Below are 10,850 nucleotides of genomic sequence, written 5' to 3' on the forward strand. Positions count from 1 at the left end.
GAAATGGAGCCAAGAAACTGGGTGATATCAGTCAGGGATTGTAGAGGGGCATTAGGGGGGCGGTAGATGCCAGCGAGCAAGACAGGCTTAGAAAAGGGGAGGCAGATTCTGCCAACTATAATTTCAAAAGAGGGTGGGTTTGGGGGGCAATTTAGCAGTGTAAATTTAAGGTGTCTGCAATATAAAATAACACCCCTCCTCCTCTCTTTGACCTATCTCTCCTAAAAATGGATTATCCCTGAATGGCGATATGTGCATCAGGGGTTTTAGGGGATAGCCATGTTTCTGTAAGAACGATGGCTTTGGGTTTATGCATAAGGCACCATGCCCTTAGTTCGTCCAGTTTGGGCAGCAGGCTCCGGATGTTTATATGGGCGACAGATAGCCCTTTTTGGAATTTAAAAGTGGGAGCGCTTGCGAGTGTATTAACCCTTTTCCTGTCGCATGCTCGCAGGGTGCCATGCGTGACACTGGTGTGGGATGAAGATAATAAGGTGCTGGCTGGAGTGTGCTGGCTGGAGTGTGAGTTTGAGGGATATAGTAAGGCGCTGGCTGGAGTGTGAGACACAGTAAGGTGCTGGCTGGAGTGTGAGTGTGAGGAACATAGTAAGGTGCTGGCTGGAGTGTGAGGAACATAGTAAGGTGCTGACTGGAGTGTGAGTGTGAGGCACATAGTAAGGTGCTGGCTGGAGTGTGAGTGTGAGGCACATAGTAAGGTGCTGGCTGGAGTGAGTGTGAGACACATAGTAAGGTGCTGGCTGGAGTGTGAGACACATAGTAAGGTGCTGGCTGGAGTGAGTGTGAGACACATAGTAAGGTGCTGGCTGGAGTGAGTGTGAGACACATAGTAAGGTGCTGGCTGGAGTGTGAGACACAGTAAGGTGCTGGCTGGAGTGAGTGTGAGACACATAGTAAGGTGCTGGCTGGAGTGTGAGTGTGAGTACAGAATGTGTTGAATTCATAGATCAGAGAAGTCACTGCTGTTTAATTCTGTGTAAGCCTTTGGCTGCTGGAAGGATCAAACGCGCGTGTTATTAACCCCTTCCCTGCTGGAGTGATAGGCTTGGGGTCAGTATGCAGAGGAGGAGCCCGTTGTGGATGGGGTCTTCGGGAGCTGCACCCCGGGGTCGGCCTTGAGAAGACTCATGTCACTGGGAGTATAAAACAGGAAGGAGGAGGACAGGAGGGGGTCGTGTCCTGCAAGGGAGAGAAAGTCACGGAGATTAGGGCACATCATATAAATACAGGAAAACGTCTCGGGACCAGACCAAGGCGTGGCCACCAGCGATGGAGACGCCATGAAGGAGAAATGTTCCTGTCTGAGGGGAGACAGCCTGCTTCCAAACTCAGTATCAGCTCATCGGGACCTCTCCCTGAGGTACCAGCATTAGATTGTCAAAAAGAAAGAGATACCGGCGCCTAATAAGTCCAATTAGGTGTTAGTCCTGGATGTCCAGATGGAAAAGTTCAAGTCCCAATGATGACAGCTTAAGCAATCTTGTAATCAAGGGGTGACCAGATGTAACTTCCTCCGTATAGTGTGGAACATGCAATGAAAAGAACACAACATTTAGTGCAACACAGCTAACAAAAAATCACAGACAAGACTCACAGACCAGCACAGACAAGACTCACAGACCAGCACAGACAAGACTCACAGACCAGCACAGACAAGACTCACAGACCAGCACAGACAAGACTCACAGACCAGCACAGACAAGACTCACAGACCAGCACAGACAAGACTCACAGACCAGCACAGACAAGACTCACAAACGCAAAGCTGAAAGTAAAAATTGTTTAATACAACTATAAAAATAATAAAATGTGGGACGATGAGACACTGATTGAGCCATTCCCCTGAGGAAGTGTGCGCAAGCTCACGAAACGCGTAGGTTTTTTTTTCATTATTGTTGGACGATTTGACGTGAAGAGAACTGAGTACTGAACCCCTGAAGCAGAATTAAGAAGGATTTCCGCTCGAAAATCCCGCCGAGAGTCCCGCCTACCTGTGACGGAGTATCCGGTATCCGGTGACGTCACTTCCGGTCTCGAGGAGCACGGTGTATGGAGGAACGTTGCGGTCACTTCAACTTCTCAGCCCAGAGAGGACAGATTACATCCGCCTTTTCGGCGCTCATTGCTTGTGTTCTAGAGCCGTCCTGTGAGTAGCTTTTCAGTTTTACTCCACCGGATTGGCTCAATCAGTGTTGCATCGTCCCACATTTTATTATTTTATAGTTGTATTAAACAATTTTTATTTTCAGCTTTGCGTTTGTGAGTCTTGTCTGTGCTGGTCTGTGAGTCTTGTCTGTGCTGGTCTGTGAGTCTTGTCTGTGCTGGTCTGTGAGTCTTGTCTGTGCTGGTCTGTGAGTCTTGTCTGTGCTGGTCTGTGAGTCTTGTCTGTGCTGGTCTGTGAGTCTTGTCTGTGCTGGTCTGTGAGTCTTGTCTGTGCTGGTCTGTGAGTCTTGTCTGTGCTGGTCTGTGAGTCTTGTTTGTGCTGGTCTGTGAGTCTTGTCTGTGCTGGTCTGTGAGTCTTGTCTGTGCTGGTCTGTGAGTCTTGTCTGTGCTGGTCTGTGAGTCTTGTCTGTGCTGGTCTGTGAGTCTTGTCTGTGCTGGTCTGTGAGTCTTGTCTGTGCTGGTCTGTGTGTCTTGTCTGTGCTGGTCTGTGAGTCTTGTCTGTGCTGGTCTGTGAGTCTTGTCTGTGCTGGTCTGTGAGTCTTGTCTGTGCTGGTCTGTGAGTCTTGTCTGTGCTGGTCTGTGAGTCTTGTCTGTGCTGGTCTGTGAGTCTTGTCTGTGCTGGTCTGTGAGTCTTGTCTGTGCTGGTCTGTGAGTCTTGTCTGTGCTGGTCTGTGAGTCTTGTCTGTGATTTTTTGTTAGCTGTGTTGCACTAAATTTTGTGTTCTTTTCATTGCATGTTCCACACTATACGGAGGAAGTTACATCTGGTCACCCCTTGATTACAAGATTGCTTAAGCTGTCATCATTGGGACTTGAACTTTCCATCTGGACATCCAGGACTAACACCTAATTGGACTTATTAGGCGCCGGTATCTCTTTCTTTTTGTTCTTTTATCTCTGATTGTACTATCAGTGTTCCACCAGGCTGCCTCAGACCCATAGGGGCTGCTCTTAATTAGAGTTTATTAATCATTACTACATAATTAGCGCTATTCTACATCACCCTTTTTTCTCAGCATTTGATTGTCAGCTTCTTGGGAGAGAGATTCATTGTGCCTGCAACATTCTATGTACAGCCCTGCAAACACTGCCAGTACACAGGGTATATATATATATATTTATATATATATATACCCTATTTCCTCGATTCTAAGATGCCATTGATTCTAAGACGCACCCTTGATTTAATAAAAATTGGTGAAAAGAAACCATTATATTAAATATGCAGAATTTTTTATTTAAACTAGCAGACAGTAGAATACATTTATCTGCACGAGAGAGAGAGAGAGAGAGAGAGAGAGAGAGAGAGAGAGAGAGAGAGAGAGAGAGAGAGAGAGAGAGAGAGAGAGAGAGAGAGAGAGAGAGAGAGAGAGAGAGAGAGAGAGAGGGAGAGAGAGAGAGAGAGAGACAGTATCGGATGAGCAGAAAGAGAATGGGTGGGGGGGGAGGATGGGTATGGGGGAAGGATGGATGGGTGGGAAGGGGGGGAAGGAGGAGGGGGGAGGAGGGAGAGGGGGGTGCGGGGAAGGAGGGAAGGGTGGGGGGGAAGGATGGGGGAGAAGGGGGAGGGAGGGGAGGAGGCAAGGGAATGGAGGGCAGGGGGAGGGAGAGAATGGAGGGCAGGGGGAGGGAGAGAATGGAGGGCAGGGGGAGGGAGAGAATAGAGGGTGGTGGGGAGAGAATGGAGGGCGGGGGGAGGGAGAGAATGAAGGGCAGGGGGGAGGGAGACACACAGAGTGACAGAGACACACACAGAGTGACAGACACACACACACAGAGACACACACAGAGTGACAGAGACACACAGACACACACAGAGTGACAGAGACACACACAGAGACACACAGAGACGGGGTGCGGTGGGCTCGTGGGGCTGGCAGCTGTGAGTAGCAGAGGGGGTTGGTTGACCAGAGAGACCTATTGTCTCTAGTATTGGATCTTTGGGAGATGGTCTGTCACGGTACGTGGACCACTATCTCCAACCCCTGGCGTTAGCCTTGCCTTCTAATGTTTTAGACAGTGCTGATTTGATTAACCAACTTCAAGGTGTCTCTTGGAGACCAAATTTCATCTGGTTGTCTATGGACGTTACAGCATTATATACAATTATAGAACGTGACCTGGGGCTGGCAGCATCTAGCTATTTTTTGGGTTCTTCTGATTTATCACCTGCACAAGGGAGTTTGATTTTGGATTCTATTCACTTTTTGTTAACGCACAATTATTTTTTGTTTGGTGGTGTTCACTATCTCCAAGCGCGTGGAACGGCCATGGGTACCAGCTTTGCCCCATCCTACGCGAATTTGTTCATGGGATGGTGGGAGTCGTTCCACGTGTTTGGAGATAGGAACCCGTTTAGGGATCACATTATTTTTTATCGTCGATTTAAAGACGATCTTATTTTTATTTGGGAGGGTGACACTACCACTATGTTATTGTTTATAGATTTACATAATAATAATAATTATGGTTTTAAATTTACATTGGCTTTTGATCACCATCACCTTAAATATTTAGATTTATTACTTTATGTGGATCTTTCATTAAATATACACACAGATATCTTTAGAAAAGACAAATCACGCAATACTTATCTTAGAGCTGATAGCTGCCACCCCAGGGCCCTGGTTAAAGGGATACCGAAGGGCAGTTCATGAGAATTAAAAGAAACTGCTCCAAAGATGAGGACGTCCATAGACAATCAGATGATTTACATAATAGATTTCTCGCTAGGGGTTATGGACCCCTTGACCTAAATAAGGCTCGGGGAGAAGTGGAGAATATGGAAAGGAGTCAGCTGTTAAAAAGGAAACCAAGAAAGACCTCCAAACAAGAGAGCCCATTATTCATCACCCAATTTAGACAACAGGCCCAAGAGGTTAGACTCATCTTGGAAAAACATTGGAGTATTTTACGTCTTGACCCAGTTTTGGGACAAGACTTACCCCAAAAACCCAAAATGGTGTTCAGAAAGGCTAAGACCGTATCAAACTCTTTGTCACCTAGTTTATTCTCATCTGATGTGGATAGACGTAGATCCCTTACTAAGGGCTCATACAGATGTGGATAGACGTAGATCCCTTACTAAGGGCTCATACAGATGTGGATAGACGTAGATCCCTTACTAAGGGCTCATACAGATGTGGATAGACGTAGATCCCTTACTAAGGGCTCATACAGATGTGGATAGACGTAGATCCCTTACTAAGGGCTCATACAGATGTGGTTCATGTAAAATTTGTGGTTTATTATCTCCAACAAAATCCTTTGAGAGCACAGTAACTAAGACTGTATTTGATAGACGAAGCTTTATAAATTGTAAAACCACTTTTGTGATCTACCTCCTCACCTGTGGCTGTGGGAAGCAGTATGGGGGCCGGACAACGAGGAATCTTAAGACACGCATCATGGAGCATGTCAGACTTATTAAAAATAAAGATCTCAATCATCCGGTGCCGCTACACTGTACCACTGCCCCAGGGGGGTGGTAGATTACTTAAGGTGTGCGGAATCGAGTCTGTTCCTTGTCATGTGAGGGGTGGGAATCGGATCAGAAGGCTTGATCAGAGGGAAGCTTATTGGATATTTACGCTCAAGACCCAGGTCCCCCTCGGGCCCAATACAGATTGGGACCTTGGTCATTTCCTCTGATCCTGTTCCCACCTCATTGACCTTCCTCAGAGGTTCCCTTTACCAACCCTCCCCTGTTTCCCTCCTACCTTCCCCCCTTTCCCTCCCCCTCCCTTCTTCCCTCTCCTCCACGTCTCCCCTTCCCCCCCCCTTCTCTCCTCCTCCCCCCCTCCCCTCCCCTTTATGTCCTTCCCCTTGTGTAAATATTAATCATTAATATTTTACAGATGTAACTTATAAACATATTTATGATTTATATACAAGGGCCTCTGATATCCTCCCCTGTTTCCCTCCTCCCTTCCCCCCTTTCCCTCCCCCCTCCCCTCCCCTATTTGATTTCCCCAGCTTCGGTTAACACTTCGCTGACCTTACCCCTCTAGTCAAATCAAATATTCTAGACATTATAGATATATATTAAACTTTATGTCTGGTATTTTGGATTACTCATGTATGAACATCCTATTTTTCTGAATATTTTTTAGAATATGTTTTCTTTAATATATATTCAGATTTCTTCAAAAAAGCTGTTCTCATGTAGATATTCTTGTCTCTATATCCTATTGCATATATATGTACTTTTCTACCAATTAAAAAAACCTTTTGGTTTATGTATATATATTTATATTTAAACTAAATTGGATTTGATGCAATTAATTGCAATGAATTGAATATTTTTCCTAATTATGCCCAGTAATCTGCCTTTTACACCCCCCTGGGTCTAATGTTTACATCGGTGTATATTGGGCTACTGGTGCCATGGTTAATAATGTTGTTTTCTTCTGCTGCTGATGTATCTGCTGGATCTGGGGATATGCTAAAGAAATCTGTTTCTTGATATGTGTGTTTTTCTGATTCTTTCTTGTGCAAATATTGTTTTTAAATGTTAATTCCTTTCCTTAGGAATAATCTCCTTTTCTAAATTTTAAATATTAGATTTATTTTTCTTGTCTTATAATATTTTGTTTTTGTTTTATATACAGTATGTTTTTCTTTTGCACGGGGTGAATAAGCCGAGCGAATGACGTCACCACCCCCAGATTTATTGTAAGCTGTGTGAACTCTCAATAAAGTTCTGCTCATTGATGTGATCACCAGCCAATCAGAGAGCTCCCCTCAAACAGCTTACACACCATTGTTTAGATGCAGGGACTTGCTGGTCTCAATAAAGTTTTCTTGAATATGACACTACTCCTCTAGCCAATAGGAATATGTGCACGTAGGAGATGACAGCCGATTGGATGCGGGATTGTGACGTCACTCGTTAGCGCAATTGGCGCGTGTATTTATATACCGGCTGTTTGTGAAGTAGGGTACACCTTGATAAAGGGCATACGGCCCGAAACGCGTTGGTGGGACACCTGCTGCGGCTACGGGGGAGCCACACACACTGTATATATACACACACACTATATATACATATAGTATAGCCTCCGGCCGCTATGTCTTTTCCTGGGCCCTACCAATGTAAGACCTGTTAGGTGCAGGCAGTGGATGGGATAATTCCTGCCTTAGGCCTGTGTGCTTTTGCATCCTTGGATTGTAACAGCAGTATCCAAGGGCGGGCCTTAGCAACAGCCAGAGAGTGCCAACCTTAGGGGTGGGTACTGATTGGACCACACACTGGATGTGAGGGCCTATCAGTATCCAGATTCTCTCTCCTCCCTCTGTGGAGTGAGCAACATCTGCCCTCCTTCTCATAAGGAGATGTGAGGAGAGGTCCAACAGGCCTGACCTGGGCCTAATGCCCGAGTCAGGGCACAGCTAGAAGGGAAGGATGTAATGGTTCTGTTATGAGATCTGCATGCAATAAAGACCAAGAAAATATAAAGGAGTGTGATTCACTGTCTGCTAAGAGAGGAAGAGGTGTCAGTATGGGCCATCCTGCCATCACAGAGGATCCATGCTGACTGGAGGTGCTGCACCAAGCAAGAACGAAGGTAACCTGTGATCCTGTCCTGTTTCTCCCCACAACATCGCGGAGCACTCAGCCCTCCTGTTTACCAACAGGTACAGCCCAACAACTAGTGAAGTAGCAGAAGAAGCATACCCACCCCAATCTCACTTAGGTGGGGGGGAGGGGGACCAAGGGCTACATACACACACACTGTATATACACACTGCGGGTGAGGGAGGGTAGATGGGATGAGGGGGGTGAGGGAAGGGAGGGGAGATGGAGGGGAGATGGGGTGAGGGAATGGAGGGGAGATGGGGAAGATGGGAGGGAAGGGAGGGGAGATGGGGCAAAGGGAGGGGAGATGGGAGGGAAGGGAGGGGAGATGGGGTGAGGGAATGGAGGGGAGATGGGAGGGAAGGGAGGGGAGATGGGGCGAAGGGAGGGGAGATGGGGCGAAGGGAGGGGAGATGGGGTGAGGGAATGGAGGGGGATGGGAGGGAAGGGAGATGGGAGGGAAGGGAGGGGAGATGGGGGGAGGCAGTTCAACATATGAAATTAGTCGGTGCTCCAACAGTCCTGGAATTATTTAATTCTTTCCTATAAATGAATCCTAGAGTGTGGCGGGAGAGGGTTAACCAGGCCAATAATAAAGGTATTGTGCCCGGCTGGTTAACCCTGAGCCCTGTTGGGAGTGAAGGGGTTAAAATGTATTGTCCCCATAACACCATGTTTTACCCTACACTACCTTTATTGTCCCTGTTTTGCAGCGTAGCAGCTAGCGGCAGTTACATGAATGACTGAGAATTGTGCTAACTGTATTTGCGACTCATCACTAGGACATCCTGCTTCAGCACAGAGCAGGAAAAGGTAAAAATGGGGCACAGAGTTTCCTGGTATAGAGGAAGTTTGTTTTATTAACATGGGGACACAAGAGGTTAATGAATCCCCACACTCTGAATCCAGGATACGGGTTCAGGGGGGAAATCATATCATGTGTTAAAGCTATGAATTATTGTAGCTCCCGCTCTGGATAAAGCGTAGAGTTTATTGGGGGGTAAGGAAAATGTTTAATTCATGTTAGAATAAAGCTGTGTAAGTTAGGTTTTATTAAAGTGTAGCTAACTTTAGTTAGGAGCATCCTAGAAAGATGATATTTGGTGTGGGCATTACTGAGGTACGAACACATAAAGGGGTTATGTTTTTGGGCATTAACGTTCACCCCCAGTATTAAATGAATGTCGCCTATAATTTTGGTATTTTAAAGTTATAAGAGTAAGGAAATTAACATTACAGACAGGAGATGACACTTAGGGTGGGAGATCCTGGACTTTGAAATGCTTAGCAGAAAACCTCTGAGCTTCAAAGAAATAATAGTGTTAAACCTTTTGTTCACAGGCAGGAGTGAGGTGGACTGAGTGGCATTCATTAAGGAAGCAGGGTGGCATATGCTAAGTAGCAAGTGGCCAAGTGGGGGGAAGATGACATTTTTGTTGCACATGCTCTCTCACTATTCTGAAGCCGGGGTTGCCAGGAGTTATGAAACTGGCAAACTGTGTGAGTGGCCAGGGATAAAATTTCCACGCAGTGATTCGCTGCAGGCTGACAGGATGGACTTTTGGGAGTTTTTAAAAGGTCATGCCGTCTGTCAGAAAATCAGTTCCATCTGAAAATTTCATCGGATTCACCAAGTTCCAGCATCAGAGGTTCCGGAGTGTGAGGGGTTAATTATATCGTAACCAAGGATCGTGCCCCTCTTCTGGAATTCGTTAGAGCTAAGGGTTCCCGAACGAACGCTGTAAGGACTGAGCGAACTTTTTCCTTTTGGCGGAGATATAGGGGTGGCAGCTTGTGCCCCTAGCCAGGAACTGTTACACGGATCAATTTGCGCACCCACTTGCAGGGGTGCAGGGGTGCCCAGAGACTTTGTTCCATTCCAAGGACATTTGATTTCGTTCCCTGTACCCAGTAAGTGTTTTATTAAGTGTATATTGTGCAAGATTTGTGTGTTTGTCTGAAAAGAAATAAATTACAATTTATTTAGCCCGTCTTCTTGTGCTCAGTCTAGAATCCCGGTATTAATGTGGGTATAAGTCTTGGTCTCCCGTGACATAGAGATGTGGCTTTTCTATGGAGTGGGAGAAAAGTACTACTAGGTGAGTGACTAGAATCCAATACTTCTTAAGCCTCCTGAAGGTAACAGGGAAATGATGCTCTCACTTCGCTGCACCTCAATTGTATAATAGAAGTCCAAAAACTCACCAAAACGTGTAGTAATTCTTGTAGTCCATTTTAGGTGAAATAATTCTTCAGAATATATTACCCACTCCTAGAGCCAACTAAATTCTTTGGAGGCGTGTTCACACCTCCTTCTCTGTGTAGCGGGGTACCCCCTGGCTACTATTCTGCCCAATGGGCTGGCAGTAAACCCTGGCATTTACAGGCTTGCCAGTAGTTGGTATGCAGTTTTCCCCATCACCTTTGGTACTGCACTTGAGTGACAGCAGGGGGTGGCAAATCCTGTTGTAGCTGGGACAACGGGGTGCCCGCCTCCTGGCTGTACTTAAGAGCAGGACCGCCCTAAATTTGGAGGTTGTTCCTTCCCCATGAGGAAGGCAGGTCACACGTCGGGGAGCCTGAGATTGGGGCCTACCCATGTGCTCTTCCCTGCGGGGAGGAGCGAGTGTGATTATACCTCTGCCTCTGCTAGGGAGGTGGGGAAGAGTTAGGACGGCTGCGGGTGCCCTTGGCCTGTAGTGATGGTCCAAGGACCATCTTCAGTGATAGCTGTGAGCCAAGAGACTGTATCCGGCAGAAGACTGCCAAGTAGCTGTGTGTTACTGCATAGACTGTAGTAATAAACCGTTCCTGTTTGCATTATACCTCCGGCCTGGTGTGTGATCTAACTGGGCTGGGGGGGGGGGAAGGGGAGAGTACAAGTTCTTCCGTGGGAGATCATCTCCATTTCCCTGGAGCCTACGGCAGGTGGAGGCGCTGCACTTCTAAGTATTACCTGGGGTATGGACCCCAAAAGCCTGTTCCTGTGTCCCCGTCATCGCGGACGACTCAGCCCTCCTGTTACCAAAAGGTGTGCACCAGACACCCTGTAATGGCCCCTATCTGCGATGGGGGGATGTGGGGGGGGGGG

The 10,850-nt window shown here is 46.8% G+C and overlaps 1 long non-coding RNA gene across 1 annotated transcript; it reads left to right on the forward strand.

Annotated features, from left to right (window-relative positions):
• Nucleotides 1-7,526: 7,526 nt before the first annotated feature.
• Nucleotides 7,527-9,675, forward strand: LOC142473314 (uncharacterized). The gene is made up of 3 exons (XR_012790031.1): nt 7,527-7,818; nt 8,473-8,572; nt 9,101-9,675. It is a non-coding gene; the product is annotated as an uncharacterized LOC142473314 (long non-coding RNA).
• Nucleotides 9,676-10,850: the final 1,175 nt, after the last annotated feature.

The sequence above is a fragment of the Ascaphus truei genome, assembly GCF_040206685.1.
Source record: "Ascaphus truei isolate aAscTru1 chromosome 3 unlocalized genomic scaffold, aAscTru1.hap1 SUPER_3_unloc_10, whole genome shotgun sequence".
NCBI classification, from domain to species: domain Eukaryota; kingdom Metazoa; phylum Chordata; class Amphibia; order Anura; family Ascaphidae; genus Ascaphus; species Ascaphus truei.